The following is a 27571-nucleotide window of genomic DNA, read 5'->3' as shown; positions in this document are numbered from 1 at the left end:
TGATCCAAAAGCCAAAAAGTCTTTTGAAAATCTTACTTCTTGCTACTGGAAGAGCTAGTCTTTCATTTCCTGACAAAAATGTCACTTTGTTTATTTTTTTTAACCAAATGGATTAAAAACAGTAACAACAATATCCAACTGGTAGTATTCAATAGAAATATATGATAGGTTGATAGAAGCGTAAATCAAATAATTGAATTCTGGCTAATACCATAGCAGACAATTAAAGTGAGTGATCTTGTCAAAATGCATCTTAAATTGAGTGCTCCCTTATTACAGACTGGCTACTCAGGTAAGTTTTTCTCCTAACATCTTCCTATATATTCCTATATATGTATGTTTTCTTTGATTTTTTTATTGCATATTAAGTCTATTTGAAGATATTTGATTGGCACCCTGTTTTAAATTTGTTTCCTTCTTTTTTTCTTTTTCTTTCTTTCTTTTTTTTTTTTTTTTTTTTTTTTTTTGAGTCAGGGTCTTGCTCTGTCGCCCAGGCTGGAGTATGGTGGCATGATCATGGCTCACTACAACTTTTGCCTCCCAGTTCCTGGGCTCAAGCAATCCTCCTGCCTCAGCCTCCTGAGTAGTTGGGACCACAGGCATGCACCACCACACCTGGCTAATAATTTTGTATTTTTTATAGAGATGGGGTTTTGCCATGTTGCCCAGGCTGGTCTCTAACCCCTGAGCTCAAGCCATCCGCTGTCTTGGCCTCCCAAAGTGCTGGGATTACAGGCGACAGCCACTGTGCCAGGCCCTACATTTGTTTCTTAACGTGGTTCATTTTAATGCCTACTACGTTGTTTAAAAATCATGAACTTGGAGAAATAAAAATACACTATAAAACTTAGGTTGCTTTAAAATTGGAAAAGTTATTTTCAGTCTGTCCCAAACACTACTGGAGTTTAAAGATTTTAAGTTGGCGCTGTATTGAAATAGGCTATTCCATCATAGAAACTGGCCCTGTCTAGGAAATGGGCGTAGTGAATCCTGGGGATGCATGTGTGCTGTTTAAAAGGCACCACAGTCTGCGAACAGTTTTGCAAGTCAGATCTCATTGAGAAGAGGGAAGTGGGTAGATTTTTGAGCTTCAGATACATGCTGCCCACCTCACATGAAGTACATGTCAGTGTGTTTCTTTTTAAAATCATGCATCTCTGAAAAATGTGTAATGGGCTATAGTGTCAGAGAGAAACATCTTTATCCCAGCTTGGACAGAAGAGCACGAGGCAGTTTGTCTACTGCAAGCCTGGGATCAGCTCTGAGGTCCACTTACTGCCAGGCCTCTCTGGCCGAAGTTAAAAAGGCTTGTTACCAGAAGGAGTGCCTGCAATCAAGAGCCATGTCAGAAGTGAGAAGATAGCCTGTCAATCAGAGGACAAGACCGTGTGGATGAAAGCTGGTGAAAAATTGAAAGCTAAAAAAATCCAAACTGAAAGAGCTGGAATAGCCCCAGAGTTGAGGAGGCCATCCTGAGTGTGGGAGTGGAAAGTGTAGATGGTTCAGGGGCTGGCTCTGGACTGACGCTCGTCATTGGGTGTTTCTGTGGGAGCCTCACTCTTTTGGGCTGGAGACAGCCCCGTAACCCAGAAACAAGAAGGCCACAGCTTCCCAGCCCTTTAGGCTGACCCTCTTCTAAGAAGTGGATTTTGGAACCCAGACCAAAGCCCAGACTAGAAGAATGTTGTTATGGTAGCTATAGGATTGCTGATCTGTGTCAAGTGAGGTGTATACTTTTCTGAAAATTTTAAATACTGTGCAGATAAAACACAAGACCGTGATATAAGGTGGTTATGTAACTTCCTGCAGGATATATCATATAGCTGATTTTGTTTTCCTTTACTCATTGCCTACCAGGAAACTCAGATTTAAAGTGGCTGCTCGGTTATTCCAACTCTATTGGATTGCGGCCTGCATATTCTCTCTTAACTTTCCTTAGGTCTTGATCATCTAAACTGTTCTCTGATCAGATTTTTCTTTAGTTGGCATTTTCTACCTGGTGAATTCTTGTATGCTGCCTGAAATCTTCAGTGAAATGAGGCAAAATATTAAAGTCGTACCATTCTAGATCACTTGCTGAGGTGTGTTACAATTTCAGTCATATGAGAAACAGTCACACAGGTGAGCGTTATTAAAGCAATGTGTGCAGACAGACTTGTGTGACAGAAAAAGAGGATGTTGAGAAGTCTTGTGTTGAATGAATTTGACCACAGCAGTTTTCCTTCCCCTCAAATGTCAGAACTTTTCAGAGAAACACAGGCACTACTCTTGCTCCTGGTATGATTTGGAAAAGCCAGATATCTCTAGTCTCTTAGGCCTCAGAGAGAACTATTTTACCATTCAGGTTGCAAACTTTTCTCACCTGCCAGTATATGTGTGTTTTAAATATTTTTTCTCTCTCATCATTTTTTAAAAATTCCTTTTAAGTTGACCAGGTTTAAGGACATTTGTGTGCTGCTATTTTTTCAAGCCCCAATGCGCAGTGATTTTGTAAGTATGTTTTAATATTTCAGTATTTGTATTTGTATTCCTCCTGTGAAAACATGTGGTTATTAATCGAGTTTTTGTATGATCATTCCTTGTGTTTTTGAGTTATCTCAGACATGCAGCTTTCCTATCTTGGCGCCCAGCTCCATCGAACCCCATTGTAAAGCGCTTGCACGTAAATGCTGTCTATAGTTATACCCTCAAAAATAAGAGGCTTGTCTCCTGAGGACAGCTCCGTATTACGGGCAGAGTATAATCCTGAACATTGTTTTTCTTTGCTCTCAAATGGCTGGGGACAGTGAGTCAGGAGTGAGAACTCCCTTTGTTTCATGTCGTGTGCATGGCAGGGGAAGAATGTCGTAGGGCAGAAAATGAAGAAAGACATAAAAGGATCTCAGCTCAAGGAGGTCAGATCCATCAGAGGCTTAGCGTTGCCTTCAAAGATGCCTGGGACAGGTGGCAGTTCAAGACAATCACAGTAGCGGCGTCCGCTGGAGCCGAGATAAGGGATTGCCGTGGAAGCCTGCTATCTGCTGCCCGTTTGCTTTGATGTAACTCTGCTAGCAAGACTTGGGGGAGCAGACGACTGCCTTCCTCCGTGGTCTGCTGCTGTTGTTCAGCCTTTTAAGGTCTCATTACAGTGCTCCTTGAAGATTAATCCTCTTTAAGGTTTACATGAGATGGTTTTGTCCAAGGGCCCAGCCAGGGACCTTGGCGCCACCTGTACAAGGCACCACGGCAGCCTATTTTTCCCCTTTCCTCTCCAAGTTGTTGATACTTAAAAATACTTGTTGGAGTGAAGACTGTAAGCATGCGGCACCCTTTCCTGGCTGTTGTTGTGTTTTTGCTTTTGTGCGAACAATACCATTAGCACTAAATTGTCAGCTTCCACTTCCTCACTCTTTTCTCTGTCAACTCTGTCCCTTTTTCAAAAGAAAATCTGCCGTAGCTTGGCTCTAGAAGGGATTGTTGAGTTCTTTTGACCCATTGCCTTTATAAAATATCTATCAGCATAACTTGCAACTACTTGGAACACTTCATGTTAAAAATATATTCTTTGAGCGAGCAAACCAAACTGCTAGATTTTCTTAGACTTGCTATTTTAAATACCATCATTTAGGAAAAGACAAGTGGCAGATTTTATTTCTGACTTGTTACACACACACAACAACAACAATGGCAACATCAACAACTAAAGCAAAAACCATCTCTTGAGCCTCAGAAATAAACTTTGTCCCGACACTTTGAATTTTTAGTTGAACAAACTTTTTCACTGTCATTTAAAATCCCTCAAGGGGCACTTGAAGGCAAGCAAGTCGGGAACTTTGAGACCAGCATTTGAATTTGGTTCCATGATACTATATTTGGCTTTCCATACTTGGCTGGGAACAGAGTTGATTCTGAGAATTACTAATGGGATACGGAGGCTTTCCATCCCTCGGTCGGTGGTTCAGGGTAACTTTCTGTTGTCAGCGACCAAAAGGTAATTCACATCCAACTGACTGCCTTTGCTTAGCCTCTCTGGTGTTGGTTTGGTTCTCTAGGAAGAGGAGCACTGAGAATTAAAACGAGTACCAAAACTGGTACACAGTCCCACAGTAAGTGTCGTCCACATTTTCTGCAGGTCAGACTCTTTCCAAATTTGAAATAATCTTTAAAATAACAACAGAAGCAAGCTAAGCTGCTGCAGTCAATTTAGTGAGGGAAAAAGATATAGTCATATAGGCCACCTGACATTCTAGAGATAAGAATGTGTTTGGCTTTTAAACTTCTGCAAGGGATTGTTTTGTTGTGTGTTTATATTGATTGACAGTCAGTTATCAAAAGGAAAATCACCTTTTGAGATGGTCTATTTTAAGGGTAACTCCTCTCCACCCATGAGTGAGTAAATAATGGAAGGCAAGACAAGACAGTGAGGAGAGGCAGCTGCCATGGGAGAGTTGAACAAAGCGGAATGATGACTTGGTGGGCATCAGGCACCCTGCCTCTGAAGGTGACTCTTTACTGTAGTAACAGAACCAACCTTGCGGATCTTGGTGTGACCATGTAGCATCTTGGCTTCGTGCCAGACTCCTGAGTCAGAATTTCTGAGAACTGGATGTTAGATTCTGTGTTTTTAACAAGTTTTTAAACAATAAAGTGTGAGAACCACTGCTTTTAAAGGTCAGATGTCAGTCTCAATTTCTTCAAGTTCCCAGTTGGTAAGCACTTACATTTTCCATCTTAAAAAGATCCTGTGCATTTGCACGGCTGGTTGTGGCACATCAGACCATTCTTTGAATTACACTTTACTTTTTGTAATTACTTAAAAATGAAATTGAATATTTATGATGACATCAATTTAGTACTTTTAGTACAATTTAGTATCCCCAATAAGTAAAGAAGATTGAATACCAGTTATTTCATGCTATGGAGAATTTTTATTTATTTCTCAGGGGTTGTGCCTAAACTGAATTAACAGCAAGAACTAAGGATAATTTGTATAATTATGTTTTTGTATCTCTGAATTTCCTTTTAGGAAATAGAAATATATACACCCTTGTCTGCATTTTAATGCATATGTATTTTGGTGTGTACAGTCAACAAAAATATAGACTTTACTAAATATGAAACTGCTGTCATTTGCTAGAAAAACCGCCAAGTTTATGAATTAGTTTTCTATCATTACTCTTTGGTCAAGACCCTGCATGTGTTTTAAAGGAAGGTTTTATTGCTGAGATCAGCAGATTCAGGATGTGGAAATGTTGGTTGAGTGTAATTCTCTCTCCAGAAATGTGAAAATAGAGTTATTAATTACTCGTGAAAAAAGTGTTGGCCTGGTCTGTCCAATTGTCCCATCAAGGTGGAAGATGTTAATTTAAAGGATGAGTAACACATACTTCAGACATACACATTTAAAATAAATGTCAATAATGGACTTGCCAGTTGATTTTACTTGATATGAATGCTAATGTTTTGTTAGCACTTGTGATAACCACAAGAAAACAGTAGAGGTGTAGAATGTAATAAAAAGTTTGAGGTAGTACAAGTTTTGTAATTAATATCCAAATTTATCCTTTTGGACATTTTGATTGTAAGGTCTAAAAACACCCTTGCGTGTTCTAGTAAAAATATTACACCTTCAAGAATTTTTCACCCTGTTCAGGCTCTAGGAAAATCTGATTATCAAAAAGTTCGGTGTCTTTCCTGATTCAGCATTTGGTACAGAGGGGGTTACTATAGCTGGTTTTCCTTATTCAGTTTTAATAGGTGATTATCTTTTAGAATATACTTGACTTACGCATGCTTTTAGTAAAGAAAAGATAGGTGCTGGTGACTTGGTTTCTTGGAGGAAAATCAGATGTGATTTTGGAATTAGAAAGGACAGGATTCTAGTCTCAGCCCTTCGCTGGCTGACTTGTCTTGTGTAAGTCACTTAACCCCTCAGCTTCCTTTGTGACACCAAGTACCTGCTTCAGATGCTTGTGTAAGGGTCGAGCATCTGGATCCAGACATTGACATCCTATGTGCACTTGGTCATGAGAGTCCGTATTGGTATGAAACTCTTCTCTCTCTTAAGTGATTGAAGTTTGAATACCTGAGGCACAGAACAATCTTGTTTTCTGTTCCAGTGGTTATCACTTCTGGCCAATTTGTGATTATACATACAGACCTCATGGTTCTTCTCTAATAAAAATCATAGAAAATCTGATTTTATGTGATCAGGAGGTGAGGCTTTTATAACTGGAAAAGCTGTGTAAAAGCCAGGACTTTTCCTATAAAATATATATAATATATAACATATATATATGTGTGTGTGTATGTGTATATATATATATATATATATATAAGCATGCTATCTGATTTCCTGGTCTGGCTTATTTTTATCAAGTAGTGTTTTTCATTTTAATATTCCTCTAGGGTCTCTAATTCATTTGTCTTCATGTCATAGACATTGGGAGGTAACATGGTAGCATGTTCTCTGTTTTAAAGATACAGGTGCAGAAGCATGGGAGGTACTGGCCCTCAAGCCAAGGGGAGAGGGGATCGGCTGCCATCTCTGCTGCCAGTCTCAGAAAACCTTCCACCTGTGGCTACTTGGTACCTTTTAATTTTATGATCTGGGGCTTATTAATTACCAACACTGAACTTAAGATAACCAGAGTTGCTGTGCTGAGGAACAGAGAAGCACACACTAGTTTCTGTTACTGCTCTCTGATTTTATTCTGACTGTCATTTTAAAACAATAGCAGCTGGTATTCAATGGGTGCCTACTGCTTAGGTGGGTGCACTGCTGATGGAGGAAGAGAAAATGGGGACGTGAGGATCCTGCAGTTCTAAGAAGAGCAAACATGCAAACTGGAAGCTGTCGCTCCCCAGCTTGGGTCACACATCCAGATTCTTAAGGGACATCAGATGGAAGGAAAAGTAGGCAAAGACCAGTGTGGAAGAGAGGGCAGGAGCTTGGGAATTCTACATGGAGATAATGTTGTCAGGCATATATTTAAGCAGGTGGCAATTAACATTTGTTGACTAAAATAACATACATTGGTATTTCATTTCTGTTATTTGCTATTTTGGGGGCGGGCACAATAGCTACCGCTTACCTTCACTGAACCAAACTTTTGCCCATTTGCCTTCTAGACCAGCATTTATCAAAGTGTGGTCCCAGGACACGCAGCATCTGCATCCCCAGGGAACTTATTAGAAATGGTACTTCTTGTGTGCCTCCTCTGTCTTACTGAATCAGAAACTCTCGGGCTGAGACCCAGCAATCTATGTTAACGAGCTCTTTAGGCAAAGCTGATGCAGCTAAAGTTTGAGACCATTGTGTTAAGGAGTATTAGGTAGAACAATTTGGGTCTGTCATTAAAAGGGGGACACTGAGGCAGGTGGGGAGCTGTGATCCAAGTTGAAGAGGGAAGGAGAGTCATCTGTCTGGTTTCTTCTGACCTTTACTCATTGGCAAATTAAAACCCAAAGTAGCTGATGGCACAGGAATTTAGATGCAGCAGCCAGTGAACATAATATCTCTTTTTGGTGGTAGTTTGTTTAAGTCACTCTCTTATTAAGCTGTAACTTTCTCAGCCTGTTATTTTTTTTTATTATTATTATTATTATTATTTTTTATTGAGACGGAATCTCACTGTCACCCAGGCTGGAGTGCAATGGCATGATCTCGGCTGACTGCAACCTCCGCCTCCTGGGTTCAAGTAATTCTTTTGCCTCAGCCTCCCGAGTAGCTGGGATTACAAGTGTGCACCACCACGCCCAGCTAATTTTTGTATTTTTAGTAGAGACGGGGTTTCACCATGGTGGCCAGGTTGGTCTCGAACTCCTGACCTCGTGATCCATCTGCCTCCGCCTCCCAAAGTGCTGGAATTACAGGTGTGAGCCACCACACCCGGCCTGAGCCTGTTATTTTATATCCCGTGAACATGTGCCTATTTATCACTCAGTTTTGCAGGCTGCAATCCAAGAATAATAACAGCAGTTCTGTAGGAGAAAATGGTAATTGTTGGTCCCCAAATAATGGATTCATGGAAACTTAAGAAAGTAGAAAAAAAGTTAAGCTTTGCAAGATTAAATCAGAACAGCAGATCTAGAGCCATGTTCATGCACCAATTCCAACTTAAGTAAGAGGCAGTAGCCATTCAGAGTATATGTCTAATTTCAGCTTCTTCCTTATATTCCTTGAAATGCTGTTTTGGCCCCTTAATTTAAAGAAATGAAAAGAGCCAAGCACTTTATTCCCCTCTACAAGACATCAAGGAGAGGGGGTAATAAACAGTACCTTGCCGATGTATTTTAATAAATACTGGTTTACTGCATCCCACAACGAAAAGCAAATACATGCAATTACTTGCAAATTTCTTCAGTGTTTGTACTTATAAATCTCTGCCTAAACCTTCCCAGCTGGGAGTTCAGTTAGTCTTTCTGCTGCGGAACCAGGGCTTTGTTCTCCTGTTCAGCCTCGGCACAAGCTGGAATAATTCAGAAACGTATTAGAGAGATTGCTGCTCCCAAAAGGCATAAGGAAATAACCTTCACTCCCGGCCTTAGGGAAATCAGCCCAATCAGAGTTCGGGCAGATTTCTCGATTAAACAAAGAACTAACTGTGCACAAATTGCACCTTAACAATTTGTAAGGTGTCCACCTTAGAAATGTCTTGCAGATGGAAAGCTGATATTTTTTAATCAGGGCAGTGGGGCTGCTAAAGTCAAAATGTCGCCAACATTTTCCTACCACTCCACACAATTAGCATCCCCCTCCAAATTAAATTTAAAGTTGCATCCATAAGCAGCCCTCAGCCTCGAGACCCATGGCACTGGGTTGTCAAATACAGATGGAAACCACTCCCTCTGTAAATGCGAGGGTCCAGGGCATGTGTGCGTGTGTCTGTGAGTTTGTGTGGATGACTCAATTCATCTGGAACACATCCCCGGGAGCTTTGTGCTGTCAAGTTTTATTTCAGCAAACTTCACATTGGGAACCAAAAAGGGGGTAGAAAGTTATTACACTTAATGTTGTTGCAACTTTCCATGCTCCTAGTCAAATTATTCAGAAATCAAAGTCAGGCCCCTTTGTCGCTGTGGAATGTTGTTTAGAATGGACCTTTTAGGAGGGATTTAGTAGATTTCTGCTGATTGCTAAGAGATGCTCCTGCCAAACCGTCACCCTTATGGCATTTTTAGAAAAGTGACTGTATTTTTCTATAGGAAATCTGGGGATATTTTAAGTTGTGTCAGTTCTCTATCTGTTCTGCTTGAGGTACTTTTGCTCTTTAATGCAGGGAAGGGACCCAGCTGATATAACTAGCAGGTACTCCCAAGCCTTACTGCCCCGAGGGTAAGAACCTCCCGAACCCCAGCACTTACTTTAGGAAGAGAGTGTACATAATGGTCGGTCTTGGTCACATCATTCTGGCCTGAATTTGACAGCTTTACATTCTTAGTGTAGCAGGACAATTAAGGGTGCTGGCAAGGATGGTTTGGGATGGTTAAGAGCGAAAAGAAACTATAGCCCCCTGGGCCCCCAGAAACTCTGTGATTCCCCATGTGAATCAAAAACCAGTCTAAGAAAAACACTGAAAATTCCTTTCCCCACATGTTCTTTTTGGTTTTCTTGCTTTGCTTACATGGAAATGTAGACATAGGACATATTCATTGACAAGATCCTTTTTTCTAATAGAAGTCGGAATGAAAGAATACAGCGTGGGAGTCAGAGGCCTCGGCTTCCCTTGTTGGTGTTCTGTGTCCTGTCCCTCCTTCCCTTGGCTGAGCCTTGTCACTTGTAGGTGAGGGAAGCTCCAACCAGCCCTGCCTGCCTCCTATAGCCCTGCCTGCCCCAAGGCCATGAGAGGCTTATATGAGAGAGTGGTTGAAGGAGCCTTGCTGAACTGTGAAAGGGTCACACAAATGGTGTTCTTCTTCCCTTCGGAGTTTTGGGTTTCAGGATGCTGAGTTTGTCGTTTCTATTTCAAAACAGCGATCTGGTGGGTTTTGACCCATAGCTATCCTATGTACATTAGGAACTCTTAAACAGTGGTGGCAGCCTGTCATTCTGTGCTTACTGTGTCAAATGAGCAAGTGAAGCTGGTGAGAACTTAAACTTGGAAATCAGAAGACCACTGGGCCCCCTGGGTGCGGCTGAAGTGGTGTAGTGTCAAGATTCAGGGGTCTCTAGCTGGTGTGCGTTAGACTTGGTGTGATTCGAAGGCCCGTTTTGAGTCATGACCCTGCCACTTTCTAGCTCTTCATTTTCTCTAAACTTGATGTCCGTCACCTGAAAATTGAGAATAAGTGTATTGTCTTCTCAGACCTGCTGTGAAGAATTCAATGAGAAAGGAAATAAAAACTGCATAGTCCAGAGTCAGGACTCTGAACTCAACCCTGCCATCAATGGAAACTATTTGGGACCTAACATACACATTAAGAAACTAAAAAATAGTGGAAAGGTGAAAAAGCCCTTGATTATATTTCATTAAGATGATTAAGCTTTAAATGGGACTAGAATATTTGCAAATCTGAGGTTGGTATTTTGAGCCTCCATTAAAAAAAAAGTCCCTGTATGAAAGGCAAATTCATCTTATCTTTTCCTCTGTTACGTGTTTGACAGGGCCTTCAGACAGCTCTGGCCCATCAAGAATATTCTGATAACTGCACTTGCAGTGTTAGATAATGAACTTTACCGTCAGAGTGGACATTTAATTAACTATGGTGTCGTCCTTCCATGGAGACAGTGGCAGCTACTCAAGGGCCAGCATCTCCCGGACCACGGAATCTGCAGTGGTATGTGGGGCGGGAAAGCCCCGAGCTGGGTTTTTTTTTCAAAATGGCATTTAAATGTACACCAGATCGACATTTATCATTTTAATCTAAACTCTACCGTAAATGAACATGTGTGGCCTCTGAGATCATACACTTTGCTAGAAGGAGGTTCATGTGACCTGGCAGCTCCTGCCTGAAACATCATTTGTTCCATTCCCCAGCAAAAGCAGGCATCTAACAAGTCAAAACTATTTTCAGTAACGAGTCCTGGTCTCTTTTAAAGCTGGAGTTCCCATTGTCTTTTCTTCTGCACCCATTTCATTGACTCAGAATCGCACCCATCAGAGAGAAAAGCTTCCCCATTAGGAATGCTCAGTTGTTGGTCATTTTTCTTAAAACTAAGTCATGGCAATGAGTGTTTAAGTGACTTGTCATTCTCAAAACTGTTCCTAAAAGGCATCTGGTCCTTGGTACTGCAACATGTAAAACTACCTGTCAGACAGGTGACAGCCTTATAAATAGAGGACTGGAGCCATATAAGGGTGCACCTAGGTGGTGCTAATGAAAACATTGCTCAGAAAGGCATCCATGAACCCAGAGCCCTGGCCTTTTTGCTGGTATCATTTCCTTCTCTTTCCCCTGCTGCTTGCTTTTCTTCTCTCTCTTCCCTCCGTCCTTCTGACCAATCTATTGAGTGAAATCTCAGCATCGCATATTCCTTGGCAGAGTAATTTTTGAATGCCAACACCAAAAATTAGAATTAGTTTAAAGAACTGGGACTTCCACAAAATAGGGAATTCTGGTGTAAGTTGAACATTTACCTATAATTTAAAGTGTGCACCAGCATGTTGTAGCCTTGGGCCTGTCCCTGGAGGAAAGACACTGTTTAGTTCACAAATGATATCTGTGTATGGCTGAACATTGGTAAAGGGAGAACGTAGATAACTTTGCAGACTTCTGAGAATTGCCCTAAGTAGCTGAGAGGGAAGGAACTTGAAAAGGACACCCTTGGTCTTATGAGACCACGGACTTAACCTCTTACTAAATTATGAGCATGTTAGAAGTGGTGGAACTTTAGCTGTCTGTGTTTATGGATTCTATTAGTGTTTTGATGTATTTTGTGTTAATATTCCTGAAAACATACAGCAAGATGACCTCTGTAACTGAGGCGAACCTAATATGATTTGGAGAATGCTTTGGCCAAGTCCTGTAACTGATGCTGTGCTCTCCCGCATCAGAGGTGATCTGTCTGGCAAGTTTTAAGTTGTTCATATAATAAAAACAAATGGATAGATTTTATGAATGCGTTGAAAACAGATCCCCATATATTTAGAAAGGGGATGGAAAGCTTTAATTCTTTTATTTTATTTTTTTCTTTTTGCAGATCTAAAACTTGGACCTGATCCTCTAGGTATTAATGAAGCTTTTCAGTTTATTTAGTTTATTCACCCAGATTCAAAGGGCCAGAATTTCTTAGGATAAGTGTTGTTTATGGGTTGAGCATCCTGCTTCTCCCCTCTATTTCCTGGGTGAATTTTACCCAGCACCCACATTTCATCGCATGAATTAAACCACATCAGCTCGTGTGCTGCTGTTCAAACTCCAAAGGTTTTTAACTGAGCGCTTAAATAGGGGAGCTGTACCTGAAGGCGGGTCCCATGAAACTGCTCTTCTCCGCGTTTGAATTTGAATTTTTCATACATGTGACATGTTTGGGACCTGGTAGCTTCTGTCAAGACAGGTCTTGCAGAAATGTATGCCTCTTGAAAAGGGTTTGTTGGTATTTCCACGCTGTTGCTTGGAAAGGGTTTCTGTGCCGGTCTTGGTGCTGCCCAGGCTGCTCTGTGAGCTCATGATGCCCTCCCTGTTCATTTGAGGTACTTTCTTCCTTAGGACTTTTGAGGGAAAACCCAAGACAGCCCACAACAATCTCTATTTTGGTCTTATTTTTAATATAGCCGTGGGTAGTATGACAGTTGTTAGCACTTGCCACCAACCCCAAATTATATAATGTGCCATGAAAATAAAAATCTCTATGCCAACTCCTTCCCACTCTCAGAGGGGATAAGAAATCACGGAGAGCATAAAACTGACTCTGCATACCTGTGACCACCTTAAAATAACCTCACTCTCAAAAGAAATTTTGTTTCTCTTTCCCAAGCAACTAACTGCCCCGCTGTGTCCCTGCTGTGTGCAGGTTTGGCCCTTTGGAGGCAAAAACGCTTACTTGTAGGGAACTGGGTGTAGGACCTTGGTGTTACGGGGAACTTAATAGCAGCCCAGGGGCCTGACAGAGTTAATGTAGCATCCACGTCACCTGAACTATCAGGAGCTTGGTGGAAGAGATGAATTACACTGGCTTCCATTCAGAGAAATGAAAATCTAGGGTAATTTGAAGTTTCCCAAAATGTAGGAAAATGGGCTGGGCACGGTGGCTCACACCTGTAATACCAGCATTTTGGGAGGCCGAGGTGGGCAGGTCACTTGAGGTCAGGAGTTCGAGACCAGCCTGGCCAATATGGTGAAACCCTGTCTCTACTCAAAATACAAAAACTAGCCGAACATGGTGGCGAGGCGCCTGTAGTCCCAGCTACTCGGGAGGCTGAGGCAGGAGAGTGGCTTGAACCTGGGACGTGGAAGTTGCAGTGAACCGAGATCGTGCCACTGCGCTCCAGCTTGGGAGACAGAGCGAGACTCCATCTCAAAAAAAAAAAAAAGCAGAAAAATTATTTGGGGCCAACACAGGAAAAGGGTTTATATTTTTGTCTCCTACCCCCTTTTTCCCCTTTCTCTCTTCTTATTTCTTCATTATTGCAAATGCTCTGTTATTTTTAAAAGTATGCCTTTCCCGGCCTGGTGCGGTGGCTCAAGCCTGTAATCTCAACATTTTGGGAGGCTGAGGCAGGCGGATTGCCTGAGGTCAGGAGTTTGAGACCATCCTGGCTAACATGGTGAAACTCCTCTCTACTAAAAATACAAAAATTAGCCGAGCATGGTGGTACATGCCTGTAGTCCCAGTTACTCAGGAGGCTGAGGCAGGAGAATCACTTGAACCTGGGAGACGGAGGTTGCAGTGAGCTGAGATCGTGCCACTGCACTCCAGCCTGGGTGACACAGCAAGACTCCGTCTCAGTAAAAAAACAAAACAAAAAACTCTCTGCCTGACCTACACACACATACACGCCTACAGCAGTAGATTTCTGGAAGGGTTAATACAGGTGTGTTCTGGCAAGGGACCACGTGACCTTAGGGTTCTTGGGACTTCATAGCACAGTGCGGATGTGTCACTTAGCAGTGACTGAAAGACACGTTTCTTTTTCCTAAGCCTCTTTACCCTAATAACCAATTGAATCCTTCACACACACCTGCTATTAAGAAAGCACTTCCATTTTTTTTTTTTCCCCAAGCCAAACTGTACCTAGCTTTATTAAAGATACTTTCCGTAAGCAATCACAGTATTTCAGGTAGGACATGGGCAGACAGTTGTTAACAGTATACAACAATTTTCAAACTCCCTTCTTTGGACTACCAATAATCAGAAAGCCACGATAAAAGCCAATAAGTCTTCATCTGATGCTCTGAACAGGGGAAGTTTAGAGTTGACATTTTGCACTTAGCATGTTGTTTTAACAGCTTTTCACAAGCTGACCCTGACTTTCAGGAAGTGGAATGAAAATGGCAGAATTTATCTGAAGATCCACAATCTAGAAACGGAACCTCTGCTCTTTGAGGGGTGCCATGTCAGTGCCATCACTGGAAAGTCCAGATTGTGTGACATACTGGTAACCAGTGGCTGGGGATCATGTCCCAACAGATGTCTGGCTTTAAGGGAGTTAAGCCTATGCTGAAAGGTGGAAAGGGAGAAGAGGACATAAAAACAATTTGTTTTTCCCTCCCACAAGGTTTTTATGCCAAGGTGGACGTGTGTGTCAAGGTCAGGGAATCCCTTCTCCTGGGAGCCCAGAGGAAGTCTCTCCAAACTAGAAGGGAAAGGGAAAGGTGTTTTACCCCCCTCTGTGTGGCTTCAGAGACATTCTATTAGGGACATATGTCCTGTCCTCCAAAAACAATGAAGAGTTCCGTGTGCTAACAACATAGCTTAAAAAAAAAATAAAACAAAATTCTGCCTTTTTATAAAACTTGACAAAAAACGGTATTTCAAACTGTACAGTCGTCAGAAGTACACAGTTAACAAAAATGCAGACACTTCATTTGGCATCTCCAGCACCTTCAGCTTTCTGGGCCTGGTCTTTATTGGCAACTCCATTTTCTGTAGGGTTATTCCCCTCCTTACGAGCATCAGCTTTTCCCTTTTTCCCTTTGGGTACCTTCTCAGGGGCCTTTTTAGGCTTGGGCTCTGGCTTTGGAGGAGCAGGTTTAGCAGACAACCTCACGGATCTTCTCTGTGGTTCTTCCTTCACCTTGGCTTTATCTCCTTTAGCATCCCCTTTAGCCTTTCTCTTGGGCATGGTGGCAGCAACAGTGGCGGGTCATAGGCGCTGGGCATAGGATGCGGTGGCGTGCAGGTTTTGGTCGGTCCGGGGGTCGTTCTCGCCTCTTCTTCTTCACACTGCTCCACACTTCTGTATTTCTTACTCACCAGAGATGCAGACATCATATGGTCATCCCTGGCATTCCTTGGGCTTTATTTATTTATTTTTGAGACAGCGTCTCACTCTGTCGCCCAGGCTGGAGTGCAGTGGTATGATCTCGACTCACTGCAGCCTCCACCTTTCAGGTTCAAGCAATTCTCCTTCCTCAGCCTCCTGAGTGAGTAGCTGGGATTACAGGCTCCTGCCACCACGCTCGGCTAATTTTTGTATTTTTAGTAGAGATGGGGTTTCACTATGTTGGCCAGGCTGGTCTTGAACTCCTGACCTCAGGTGATCCGCCTGCCTCAGCCTTCCAAAGTGCTGGGATTACAAATGTGAGCCACTGCACCCGGCCCTATTTATTATTATTATTTTTAACTGAATGTCTCTTCTCTCTTGGCCAGGCTGGGATGCATGATCTCTTGTGGGCACAGTCTCCTGGTGCCCAGATATGCATCTCTACAGTGATGGTAGCAGTACCTTCTTCATAGGGAGAACACGTTTCTAGCCCATAGATTCTTCTGACATTCAGTAAATGTCAGGCATCCTTATAGTTATTAGTTGAAAGAATGTTGGTTGGGATTAGAAGTATATTTAATTAAAAAAATTTAATGTTAATTATTATGGGTACATAATAGGTATATATATTTATGAAGGACAAGTGATGTTTTGCTACAGGCATACAATATGTAATAATCACATCAGGGTAATTGAGGTATCCATCTCAAGTATTTGTCATTTCTTTGTGTTAAGAACATTCTGATTCCACCCTTTTCGTTATTTAAAATATATAATAAGTTATTGTTCACTTTAATCACCCTGTTTTGCTATCAAATACTAGATCTTATTCATTCTATCTAACTGTGTTTTTGCTCCCATAACCACAGAACTGTATTCTGTGGTCAAATAACCAAATAAAGCTAAGTAGGTCACCGAACAGTTGAGCCCAAATCTTGTTCCTCGACAACTGAAGATACTTGGCTGGCTTCCTGCTTATAATAACAGTGGGCACAGTCTTCTGGGGCCCAGATATGCACAGTGGGGCATAATGCATTTGCAGAAAAAGGGTTGGTTTCCAGAAAGAGTCCATGATATTATCATAGACGGCAGATGAAATTCCTGTCACGCAGTGAATAGTGGCGTAAAATCTCCCCTGTCATTGTTTGTGGGAGTCTTCAGCATCTGGCACATTTTTTTGTCCTTCACAAGCTCTGTGTCTGTCTTTATTGGTTCCATTTTCTTTTATTCCTTTTCTCGGGCTCCTGTTTCCTGGATGTCCAGGGCTTTACACCCTGGAGCTAAGTGCTAGGGTGGCCACTTTCTGGATCTTGCTTTAACGTTCCCCATACGGGTGCACCGCCCACAATGGGTCATCTAGTGTTTTTCAGCTTACCCGCAATGCTCATGATCATGTCACAGACTGTGCAAAGTTAAGCCATCCCACCTGGTCTCTGTGCTCCTTTTCCTGGACTAAAGAGAGCGAGCGGAGGAAAGAGCAGAGCTGGGTGAGCTAGCTGGTAGAAAAGGTGCTTAGCTTCAGGGAAGCGTAGGTGCTCTAGAACTTTATTTCTTGTTGCTGTGTCTCATGCACCTGATATTAGCTATTCGAAACGTTTTCTACCTTCCTCAGGACTGCTCTCCTGCCTTTGGCCCATCGCCTCCATTCTATTCCTGGTGTCCTGTTCATGTCTGGACTATGCTAATGGCCTTCAGACTTTCTGTTCTCCAGTCTGTCCTTCACGCTGCTGCCTTGTTAATCTTCTTGAAATGCTCCCAAGGTTACCTTCCTGCTCAGACCATAGCTCCTCATCGACAACACCATCCAGACGTCTTGATAGGACCCCTTGAGCTACCCTGCAACTTGGCACCTATGAGAACTCTCTCACACTGCTGAACTTGCCTCACCTGAGCAGATCTTGTGCTGTGGTTCGCTGGTACCCACATCTGGTCCCAGCACTCTGCATGTATGCCTTGCCCCTTGTTTTCGGCCTCAGTCCAGTCTCACTCCTGGCAGGAGACTTTCTGGCAAAACAGTGTGGATAACGGTTGATAGACTATGCAAGTTGTTATTTACTTATTATTTATTTCAGCCAACCCTGTAGTAAGTCCTTAATAATCTTTAATACTGCTTTTCCTACTATGGTGATAATTATAGAAGAAGACTGAGACTTGCAGAAGATGAATAACCTTCCAGAGTTTGCGTCTCTAGTGGTAGAGTTGAGATTCAAATCTGAGTTTGACTGGTTTCCAAAGCTCACGCTGTTCTGGACTTGTGTCGTTCCCAAGCCACCACAGGCTCATTTGCCACCCACCAGATCTGGGAGCCATTTTGCACTGGGTATCTACTGTCCTCGGGGCAAACAATCACTGAATAAGTTGATGTTGCTTTTCAGGAACCCATTTACTAAAAGAAACAAAATGTGTCAGTTCCATTATTTATTCATTTAATTGCAAATCCCTCCTTTTCTCTCTGTCATTTAAAGTTAGTATATGCTCTACCTTAATTAAAAATAATATTTTGCAAACAGCTTAAAAACAGCTTAAGATAATTGCAACACTGTGGCATTCACAAAACCAAGTGTTGGCTTCCCGTGTTTTGTAGATGCTGTGCAGGGTATGTGTTTTTGACCTCTGTTCTGAATTACCTGGTTTATTATGGCTTTCTCTTCACACCATGTCTTGTCCTTTCTTGGACTTAACATGGTTTTAAAGTAGGTGATTTTGTGGAAATAACGAATGCCCACTTCCCTCGCCTGTGCTGCTGACACTGCCACTTGAATGCCTAGCATGATGCACACACATAACAGATATCCAACCAATCGGTAGCTGTTGAAGTTTGAATGAATGAATGAATGAAGGAAAATATGAATGAATGGAGATGCACCTTTATTTGGGTATCCTATGCTGGATTTTTAGAAAAGTTGGTTATGAAAGGAATTTTTAAAGTTGAATTCTACTATAAAACTGAAAATTAATTTATTCGTATGGAGATAGTAACAGTAAACTTTGGAAGCACTTGAAGAAAGGAATAAGGCAGAGGTTGGTTCCTCTGTCTTTTTGTTACATAGACTTTTTTGTGAGATTCTTCCACTTACTACCCCATTTTTCCTTGGCAATATCTGTGGCTGCCTTCAGGCATCAGTCGTGATTCTTGCTGTTATAATAAAACAAAGCCTTATATAAGAAAGACATGCATATTCCTGACATTTAATTCCTCTCACAGAAAAATAATGCTTGATTTTCTGTATATATATATATATATATATATGTATATATGTATCCAAAAGAGGTATAGCCAGCATCTTGTAGCAAAGTAATCTGTAACTTACTGTTTTCTTGGTCAGTGTTCCTTCCTGTCATGCAAAGTTAAAATCTTTTGCAAGTGGAAAAGCCGATGTTCATAACTACTGCTGATTGTACCCATTTTAGAGCAGGCTGTTTCCCTCCGCCAGGAAGATGTCCAATTCCAGGGTATGGAATTTGTCTGTCTTTGTCAGTAGGCATCTCTTCATCTGATTTGTTGATTCTTCATTGTTCTGAAACCTCTTGTCCCAGAGGTTAGCTTCAGTTCCAGGAGATAAGGTTTTCCGAATAAAGTCCGCTTCTGCCCTGCTGTGTTTCATTAGTTATTTTCACTGTCAGCTCCGAATGCTCACCTGGAAAATGCCAGTGCCCCGCTGGTTTTTCTGTAGTCCTCTCACTTTCTAATTGTGTGGCTTCAAGTACAGGACATTACGCTTTCATTCATTACAGTTTCTAGGCCGCTTTCCTCCCAGGGCTTTCTGGTGCGTATCAGCCAAAACATCAGCAATATCTTATTACAGCCCATGGGGTTTGTGTGGTCCTTAAATTTCCTGAGGTGCCAGACTTCCAGGAATTCTACTTTCCAAAACATGGGGTTGCCTCTCAGTGAAAGCAAAGTCTGTCTTGATCCAGCTCTTGGCTGCCCTGTAGTGACTGTGATGAACCGCAGATTTGTTCATGGATGCTGGCAGTTAACTTGGTTTTGTAGGAGGAGTTGGATTAAATAAAGGCAAGGTGCCTTTATTTAGCTGGGGAAACAAAAGATTGCAGGGGGCCATGGTTAATTGTCTACCGATACTTAAAGAGCCATCGCATAGAAAAGCAATTACTCTTAATGTAGGTGGCGTCAGAGTGCAGCGCTAAGACGAATTGATAGGCTGGGCAAAAGTTAGAGGGAGGCCAGTGTGGCGGGGTGGGGGGGGGGGGACAGGATTTCTTGTGCACAGAGCAATGTGAAAGGAGAGTGATGGCTTCAGACTTCCAGTTCTCAGAGACAGGGTGGGGGTGGGTGTTTCAGTTTAGGCTGGATGACTGCTGGTGGAGGGTGGAATGGGGACGTCATGCAAAGGATTCTTGCAAGGGATGGTTGCAATAGATAAGTAGATCATTTTAAAGATGGCTTCCAGCTCTGAAATCCCACAGTTTTATTATGCTAAGGTAAAGCATTTTAGGGCAGTTTCACTCTTTCCCTTTCCCTTTCTTTTTCTTTCTGTAATTGTGGAATCTAATTGTGTGTGCAGTTCATGCTAAAGAAGTCTTAATCATGTATTATTTCCTATCCTCTTACTTTGAAACGGTCAGACTTCTAGTTTAGTTGTGTTTGGACACTGTAGAGGGAGGCAGGGTGTCTGTGTACAGTTGTGCTGGCTGTTTACTGCACAAAGGACTGAAATAAGGGGCTAAACTGGAACACATACTCTGCTCACCAGGCTACCCAGAGGAAGAGTCTGTCTTTCCAGTTTGCAGAAAGACACCGTCAGCTCACCAAGCTGAGTGCGGGAGGGGCTGGGTCTCCCCAGAAGAGGCATAGTTTTCTAATCTGTTAGATTAGATGATTCTAGTCTAATCTGAAGATGCTGGTCATGACTCTAGAGGGAGGCATAACATATCATTTTTAGTTTATCAGGATTGACAAAGTTAAGTCTAGACACATCTGTGAATTCCTTGGTGGGCTGTACAAACACAGTGCTAACTATTGCTACTAACGGTGCGAAGTTCCATTAAGCATCCACATATTTCTGCCGACTCACCAAATATTCAGGTCCTTGGAAGCATCTGGAGGATTTGCTCAAGTTTTCACTTTTAATTTGGATATTTGGCATTGTGTGCACACAACTATGTGCATTCTCCTTCTAGCCCAGGAGATGCCTTTTGACTCTTCCATTCACCCTCAATCCTCAGGGGCAATCAATTTGGTTGAAAAGCAGTTGAGGATTTATGAATGTGAGGCACATAAAACCCCTGTGGGCTCCCAGACTTACATTAAACAAACTTGTGAGTGTGCCAGTGAAGAGGAAAAAGTTTAAATAATCCAGCACACCACTGGCAAGGTTGGTTATTTTTTAAAACAACAACAACAGTAAACAAAATGGAAACAAAACAGCTCGCATTGCTGATACCAGGTAGCAGTTCTTTGAGCAGGGGTGAAGAGATGCAAAGGTTGCTGTGCATTTGTGAAGTGTCCCCAGAGACAGATTTCTTAAGCCTCTCTCCACCCTCCAGCCTTGTCACTGTTCCTCCCTCCTCTGGAATGTGGAAGAAATACTCCCAACCCATCCATTCACAAAAACCCTGGAAGACAGCCACCTTCCCTCCACTTTTCTCATCTGCCAGCTCCTGCTCTGTTCTCTGGCCCCTCTGCATCCCCTGCCCTCAGTGCCATTCTCAGGCAGCAAGAGCAGAACTCTCGCTGTCCCCTGCCTTTGGTGTCAGCCCTGTGACTGTTGTTCTGCGACCTGTTTCCTACGCCCAAATACCGTCAGTCGCCTGAGTTTAATACACTGTGTGCTTCTGTGCGAGTTCATGAGTTGGTGCCGTTTCTTTTTAGCTACCCTGATGCTTCTGTGTTTCTGTGTTTTGTTTGTTTGTTTTCCCTTTGAGACAGGGTCACTGTGGCCCAGGCTGGAATGCAGTGGTGTGGTCTCCGCTCACGCAGCCCTGCCCTCCCGGGCTCAAGGGATCCTTCCACCTCAGCCTCCTGAGTAGCTGGGACTACAAACTTGCACTTTCACACCTGGCTAATTTTTTTTGTTTGTTTGTTTGCAGCAGAGACGGAGTCTTGCTGTGTTGCCCAGGCTGGTCTCAAATTCCCAGGCTCAAGCAGTTCGCCGGCCTCGGCCTCCCAAAATGCTAGGATTACAGGCATGAGTCACCACACCTGACACACTTTTGTGTTTCATTTCTCTGTTTGGAAATCTTCACAGTCTTTAATTACTACAAATCAGTAGTTCCCACATTTTTGGCAGTAAGACATGGAAAAACAATCTGCACTCCCCCCGACCAAAAAAAATCCCAAAATACTGTGGGGCAGATGCCCACATAGGGATACCAGATGTTTGTCCAAATATGGGCATGGCGGGGCTGGGATAAGTTGGGACACTGGAAAACAGCAAACAATTCCCAGAGCATTCTCTGCTGTCGTTATCAGTTCATAACACAAAGGCTGTTTTCACACCACGAAGTAGGAAGAACAGATTATTGAGCACAGGACATTCTTTTAAAACGAGTAACTTTAGTGTATGAAATATTCATCACTTCGGTCCTTCTTGTTCTCATTTTGTGTCTATTTATTCGACATAATTATAGATTTCCAATCACTAGGTAGAGGCCGCTGCTGCAAATGATTCTAAAAGAAGGAGCTCTTCTGTCCAGCAGCAAAACAAATACAGAGCCCACCAGGGAGGCCCATCTTACCTGGGCAGGAAGCTACCAGATGCCTTGGCCAGGAGCCTATCCTTGCTCATGTAGCCATAAGACTTGTTGTGACTAGGGTTCCTGTTGCAGCTGGAGGGACACAGAGATTTAGAAGCACCTTGCAGCCTAGATTTCTGCAGGAGCAAGTGGGGTGGGCATTGGACCCTGAGGCCTTACGCTGGGGACCACACAGTTCTGAGGCCCAGGTGCTGAGAGGGTGTCTGTGAGCATGCTCAGCCTCTGGGCTGTGCTCTCAGAGGATGTGCAGATATCAGACATTTACAGTGAGCAGCATGGAAACTGCAGGCTGCATGAGGATGCCTGTTGGACGGTGAGGACAGGCTGCCCAATGACGGAACATGCTGGAACAGCTGGGGAGATGGAGTTCAGAAAACACATGCTTCTTCCTGCTTGCCCGGCTGCTCCACCCCTGCCTCTTTTGGCTTTTATACTTTCCAGCCTACTTGGCCAAAAACCAAATGCAAAAAGGGTGAGAGAAACCTTTAGGGGCTAAAAGGAAGGTTCAACATTGAGGTATGTACTGAGAAATTTGATTTCCTGGTGGGGTGTCTGGGCCCCTTGGATGAGCGGATGTACATCGGGCGTGACCTCACACCCCGCTCATTAAAATCAGTCTTATGTGAATGCAGACGTGGAGGTGCTCATTTATGAGAGACAGAGCTGCCTCTTTGCTTGAGGAAAATTGATTTCCATTCAACAGATGTGTATGGAGAGCTGGCTCCCCTGAGGCTAGCGCTGGACACACGCAGTCTATTAAGGCCCAGGCTTAAGTGGGAGGATTCACACCTTGCAGATTCTGCTGTTTGCTTGATGAAGTGGAACTAAAGAATGCTGTTTTTAAATTCAGATGTACATTTCCTGAAAAGATTTTCTATCATCTGTAATTAACTTAAGCACATATTATCTTCTTTTTAAATCTTTCCCTGATTTTCTTTCTCCTTTCCCACTGTGTCATCCTATCTCCCCATCTCTCATTTTCCTCTTCCTTTCTCTTCTTTTCTCTCTATGCCAGCGCATTTTCTTTTTCATGGAGTTTTGCTTTTATTTAGAGTAATTTTTATAAATATTTGAAACTAAATTTATGCTTCTCAGAAACAAGATTCTTTCTGAAAACATACTTTGGGTGATAAAGATGTAATCTGCTTCCAAATCTTTCCAAATCTGGGTATAAATTACGAAACAGAAAAACAAGAAACAACCATTTAGTACCTGATTATCAGTCCACATCAAGCTGAGTTCAGTGTGCCTTCCTGAATTTGCCCACTTGAATTCAGTGGCAGGCACATGTCAGACCAGGAGTTAGAAACACACGGCTTCAGGACTGGCCATGAAGGACCCAGGGCAGATTATGTATTCTGTTTAAACCCGTTTCCTCTACTGTAAAATGAAGACAATTTCACAGTGTTTCTTTGGATAAATTCAGATAATAATTATCAAAGTTCCCAGCAATATCACAGTCTTAATCTGTTCAGGCTGCTGTAACAAAATACCATAAATGGTGTGGCTTATGAACAACAGAAATTTATTTCTCACAGTTCTGGAGACTGAGAAGTCTCAGATCAAGGTGCCAGCAGATTTGTTGTCTGATGAGGACCTGTCTTCTGGTTCATAGATGGCCTTCGTCTCACTGTGTCCTCACGTGGTGGAACGGCCAGTAAGTTCTCTGGGGACTCTTTATAAGGAACCCCATTCATGAGGGCTCCACCCTTATGATCACCTCCAGATGCCATACTGCCAAATACCATTACATGGGGGTTAGAGTTCAATATGTGAATTTTAGAAGAATGCATTCAGTCTATAGCAATGTTGTAACTTTAAATGTTTCCCTGAATCAATCCATCTTTAAACCTTTTTAAGGCAGGAGTTTGAATCTCAGAAATGTGTGTTTATTAAATGATGATTTCATAATCTCACACCCATTACACATAGTAATCTCAAGAGTGGTTCATTGATTGAGTAAATATTTGGAAATGCCTACTTTAAGCCAGATTCCTCGCTGTGTTTATGGGATTCAAAGATTAGTAAGACATTTTTCCCGCCCCGCCTGTTTACCCACTGTGGAGATGGGAAGTGCTGGAGCGGATGTGTGAACAAGGCTGGAGGGTGCAGATGTCAGGGCGTCTTCACAGGAGAAGGGGGCGTTTTGGTTGGATACTGAAGGATGTTGGGTACGCAGTATGTCTAGGTAGGTTTTATGTGATGCATTATCTTCTTTTCTGACAGCATCTTTGATTTAGACTAATGTTGACTTTTGGAGAAGTTAAGTTCAGGATTTTACTGAAGATGGTAGGTTCTTAACTAGTGGTCTAACTGTCAGGCACCATCTTATTCAATGCTTTCATCCTCTTCAAGTGGAGACCATAAGTATGCTCATATACTTGTTGTACAGGGCACCAAAGAAAACACATCGTCCTCACAGATACAGTGAACAGTCAAGGAAAGACGCACAGTGAGTACTAGAAAGTCAGCCGGCCCCTCACGTGATACACACAGACCTAACATCATCATCGGTGCCATCATTACTATTGTTCTCACTTCTTTTATTAACTCTGTTATTATTTATGGTTTATGGTAATGCATTATCAGATTGTAGCACTTTTATTTCTACCTTTTACTCTTTCTCTGAGCCTCTTCACATGCCAATCTACATCTGAAGCTTGAGAGACAGATTTAGGGCCCCATCCTGACTCATGATCTTGGGTAATCTTGGGTTCTCTTGGATAGATGATTTAATCTCTTTCTGCCTCAGTGTTCGCAGCTGAGAAATGAGGATTCAGATATCTACATCACTGGAATGTGAAAAGGACTGGATGAGGTCATGTGTGTCAAGCATAGCACTTGGCCAAAGTACAATAGCTGGAAAAACTGTTGCAGAGAGGTTCCCTAAGTATCTTGGGGAATCAATTGTCTTGGTTCCCCAATTATAGTGAGCTGCTTTCAGAACTTGAATCAAAGTCACAGTCTTTTGCTTCCTAGTCCTGCTTTTTTTTTTTTTAATAAGATACATGTGATCTTTGAATCATATCACTGTATAAATTGGAGACTGAATGAAAAGTTCAGCTATTTATGGCACTGTCGGGGGTTTAAGGCCATGTGTACAAGTTTTTGATACTCCTGCCCTCAGGAGGTGCGACTTACTTCCTCTTCCCTTAACGACTTACTTCCAGTGAAGTGATGGGATGGCACTTCTAAAATTAGGTTATAAAAGGACTGTGCCTCAGGTGGCTCTCTTGCCCTCCCTCTTGAATCCCTCAGTCTGGGGTCGACAGTGGCCATGCCATGAGGACACTCAGCTGGTGGAGAGGCTGTATGGGGAGGAGCCATGCCTGGAAACACACCCTTCCCCAGTCAGGCCTTGAGGTGACTGCAGCCTCCTGGGAGATCCTCAGCCAGAGCCACCCAGTTAAACAGATCCCAGATTCTCTACCCTCCAAAAGCACGAGTTAGTACATGTTCACTATTTTCACTGGCTAGGTGGAAGGTAATTGTGACTAACTCAGCATCTATCTGCAGCATGGCGTTCAAAGCCTCTTAAGTTTTGAGTTTGCTGTATGTTATAATACACCACAATTAGGCATTTCTGCACCAGTGTGACTGGCAAACTGAGATGGCACCCCCATATCCTGGAATTCAGGGGGTTGTTAAAGACAAAAGTTTCAAATGCCCCTGCTTGACTTATGGACAAGCCGGAGCAGGATTGCTGTTCACTTGTAGTTCAGCTCACCATGCCTGAGCCTTAGATAATTTACGTCTTAGAGCAGAAACATTTAGAATAATAAATATTCTAATCCTCAGCATGGGAAGAGATTTGGTGGAACTTGCCTGATGAGGCACTGAAGCCCCCAGGAGGTTAAGTGCACACCCAGCCTGTACAGCTGCTCGGTGACTGGGCTGTTGAGGTTTTCCTCCTGCATCAGCCAGGGCTATTGGGTTACATGCAACAGAAACTGATTCCAACCCTTGCACCAACAGGAATTGCTGGGATGACATCGGACACTTAGAATTGTCGGAAAATCTCCAGAAGCAGGTGCTGTAGAGGCACAGGAAGCAGGCATGAGAGTCTACCCGAAGGAATGAGTTCTAACTGCTTCTCCTTCCCCTGACTCAGGCTCAGGACTCAGGCTCTCAGCAGAGGCCGTCTGCTATCAGAGCCAGGTACCCTGCCTGTCTTGGGCAGTGAGGCTCATGGATTTTTTAAAAAATTGAGACAGGGTCTTGCTTTGTTGCCCAGGCTAGAATGCAGTGGTGCCAACATGGCTCACTGCAGCCTCCACCTCCCGGGCTCAAGCAATCCTCCTGCCTCAGCCTCATGAGTAGCTGTAACTGCAGGTGTATGCCACCATACCTCGCTAATTTAAAAAAAATTGTAGAGACCAGGTCTTGACATGTTGTCCAGGGTGGTCTCGAACTCTTGGACTCAAGCAGTTCTCCCAGCTTAGCCTCCCAAAGTGCTGGGATTACAGGCGGGAGCCTCCGCGCCAGTCTTGGATTTTTGATTTATCATCCCAACACCTAAATACAGTAGGAGAGAAGTTAACTCTGAAAAGGAAATCAGAATTCTGTGGGAAGAAGGAATAGATGCTTCACAGCCAAAAAATGACTATGGGCATACTGCACATGCTTTCCTCTTCTCAGCTCTTCTGAGGGTTGTTAGGTTCTTTGTTTCTTGTCAATATTTACTGCTACTCCTACTCACAGGAGAAGAGAATGTAGCCTCTTCAAAAGTCACTGGTGTAGGATGGCCTTCCTACAACAAAATTGTAAGGAAACCCAGGTATGTATGTTTGCTAACACTGCCAGAACAAGGCACCACAGACTGGGGGCTCAAAGCAACAGAAGTTTATTATCTGTCAGTTCTGGAAGTTGAAAGTCCAAAATCAAGGTGTTGGTAGGGCTGTCCTCCCCTGAAATCTTAGGGGAGGATCCTTGCCTCTTCCAGCCTCTGGAAGCCCCAGGCAATTCTTGCCTCATGACAGCATCACTCTCTGCCTCTCTTCCATGGTGGTGTGTCTGTGTATAAATCCCCTCTTCTTTTTTTTTTTTTTTTTTTTTGGAAAGAGAGTCTTGCTGTGTCACCCAGGCTGGAGTGCAGTGATGCAATCTCAGCTCACTGAAACCTTCGCCTCCTGGCTTCAAGTGATCCTGGCACCTCAGCCTCCCAAGTAGGTGGGACTACAGATGTGCACCACCACACCTGGCTTTTTTTTTTTTTTTAATGTTTGTAGAGACAGAGTTTTACCATGATGTGCAGATTAGTCTCAAACTCCTGAGCTCAAGTCATCTGCCTATCTTGGCCTCCCGAAGTGCTGGGATTACTGGTGTGAGCCACCATGCCCAGCCACAGATTCCCTCTTATAAAGACACTAGCAGTGTTGATTTAGGGCCCATCCTAATGACCTCATCTAACCTGATTACTTCTGCAAAGACCCTATTTCCAAATATGGCCACATTTACACATACCAGATGTGAGGGCTTCAACGTATCTTTTAAGGGGACACAGGTTA

General features: G+C 43.0%; 1 protein-coding gene and 1 pseudogene across 5 annotated transcripts in view; one reads left to right on the top strand and one right to left on the bottom strand.

The window, feature by feature from the left end:
* The window catches only part of LOC105494186 (GLI family zinc finger 3), a 279866-nt gene that overhangs the window by 112983 nt on the left and 139312 nt on the right, over positions 1 to 27571 (top strand). The window lies entirely within an intron of this gene.
* On the bottom strand, positions 14946 to 15206 carry LOC139362850 (non-histone chromosomal protein HMG-17 pseudogene; annotated as a pseudogene).

The sequence above is a fragment of the Macaca nemestrina genome, chromosome 4 (assembly GCF_043159975.1).
Source record: "Macaca nemestrina isolate mMacNem1 chromosome 4, mMacNem.hap1, whole genome shotgun sequence".
Taxonomy (NCBI): Eukaryota; Metazoa; Chordata; class Mammalia; order Primates; family Cercopithecidae; genus Macaca; species Macaca nemestrina.
This window is presented reverse-complemented; position numbering and strand designations above follow the sequence as displayed.